Here is a 1,991-nt window from a genome sequence, read left to right on the forward strand (position 1 = left end):
GTTGATTGTTGCGGGTGTCCTGGAGATGTTCCCTCAAACGCTGTGACTTGACTCTGCGGCGGGGCTCCAGTCTCCCCAATGAAGAAGAGACCGCATCGGGAGCAATGGATACACGAAATGACATTTGTCTTCGCCTTCGAACTTCGTGACCCGGGTTCGACTTCCGGGCAGGGAAGCAATTTTCAGGAGAGCTGTCAAACTTTGCCTGTGTCTCTCTGGTGGTCTAGTGGTTAGGATTCGGCGCTTTCACCGCTGCGGCCCGGGTTCAATTCCCGGTCAGGGAAGCATTTTTCAGTGTGTTGCTTGGCTATCCATTCTCCTTAAAAGCGCTGTGCAGTTACTATTTGGTCTTCGTAGTCACTGGGTGCTGCACTGTGTCGTGTTTCGTTGAAATAGTGCCCTCGTTCAGATTTGTTTCTATGTGTCGGGATGATTACTTCTGTCGCTAAGTACTTGGTTCACGTGTGCTGTTTTCCTGTAGAGGCTGTTTTGAATTTATCATTGATTGTTCGGTCGACTGTGACATCTAGAAATGGCACTTTGTTGTTGTTCTCCTCTTTTGTGAATTTTATGCCAGTAAGGAGATTGTAGATGGTGTTGTACGTTTCCTCTAATTTGTTTCATTTTTTGATGACAGAAGTGTTTCATGGGCGTTTCGTTGATTTGTTTGTAGGGCTTGTTACTGAATATGAAGTGGGTGGTAAGGCACAGTTCCACGAGGTTGACAGTGTTATCTTTGCTGCTGAAGTTGGTTCTGTGTTTTCGTCTTTAGTTCTTCGAGTAGTGTCTTCAGTTTTCTTTGGCCACGTTGATGTTAATGGATGTGAACAGGGCTGTTATGTCAAAGGACAACATTATTCCATCCTCTTCTATCTTCGTGTCTTTGGTGTTCAGGAATTCTTGGATGGAGTAAATGGAGTGGCATGAATCTTCGACTTGGTGTTTTAGTCCTCAGTGGAGGCCTTTGACTAGTCTGTATATTGGTGTTCCAAGTCGTGAGACTATGGCCTGAGGGGGGCTCCTAGTTTGAAAAAGAGGAGAACAACAATAAACTGCATTCTTAGATGTCACAGTAGAGCGAACAGTCAATGGGGAACTTCAAACTAGCATCTACAGAAAAACAACATACACAAACCAAATACTTAACCACAGAAGCAATCATCCCAACAACCACAAACGAAGCTGCATCAGGACATTATTTCAACGAGCCACTACACACTGCAGCACAGAGAAACTACGAAGACCACAAGAGAAATACGTATATAGTGTATTTAAGGAGAACGCGTCCCCAATAAACCCATTCCGCCGATTTCTCAGTGATGCTTCCAAGCTCACTCTCAAAAATTCGGTTTGTCCCTCCTTTCTTTCCTGTTTGTTTTTTGTGGGTTTTGAAAGCGTTCCCAATCCTCTGACTGGGTATTGGAGTTGGGAAGGTCAAAACAATGACTGCAGATGCTGGAAACCAGATGCTGGATTAGTGGTGCTGGAAGAGCACAGCAGTTCAGGCAGCATCCAAGTAGCTTCGAAATCGACGTTTCAGGCAAAAGCCCTTCGTCAGGAATAAAGGCAGTGAGCCTGAAGCATGGAGAGATAAGCTTATGTCTCCATGCTTCAGGCTCACTGCCTTTATTCCTGACGAAGGGCTTTTGCCCGAAACATCGATTTCGAAGCTGCTTGGATGCTGCCTGAATTGGAGTTGGGAAGTTATGTTGTGGCTGTACAGGACATTGGTGAGACCACTTTTAGAATATTGTGTGCAATTCTGGTGTACCTCCAATCATAAGGATATTGTGAAATTTGAGAAGGTTCTGAAGCACCAATGGGCCCACAGAGGGCAAGAGGCCCTTCTGCTGCCCTGAGTGTGGGAAGGCCTTCAGTGATTCCTCTGCCCTGCTGACGCACCAGTTGGTCCACACCGGGGAAGGCTGTTCTCCGGCCCCAAGTGCGAGATGGCCTTCAGCAGTTCTTCCCACCTGTTGAGACACCAGTGG

At 46.5% G+C, this 1,991-nt stretch overlaps 1 non-coding gene across 1 annotated transcript; it reads left to right on the forward strand.

Moving 5' to 3' along the window:
- Nucleotides 1–212: 212 nt before the first annotated feature.
- Nucleotides 213–284, forward strand: trnae-uuc (transfer RNA glutamic acid (anticodon UUC)). Its single transcript has one exon. It is a non-coding gene; the product is annotated as a tRNA-Glu (tRNA).
- The last annotated feature ends 1,707 nt before the right edge of the window (nucleotides 285–1,991 follow it).

This window comes from Chiloscyllium punctatum, chromosome 36 (assembly GCF_047496795.1).
Source record: "Chiloscyllium punctatum isolate Juve2018m chromosome 36, sChiPun1.3, whole genome shotgun sequence".
In the NCBI taxonomy this organism is placed as follows: Eukaryota; Metazoa; Chordata; class Chondrichthyes; order Orectolobiformes; family Hemiscylliidae; genus Chiloscyllium; species Chiloscyllium punctatum.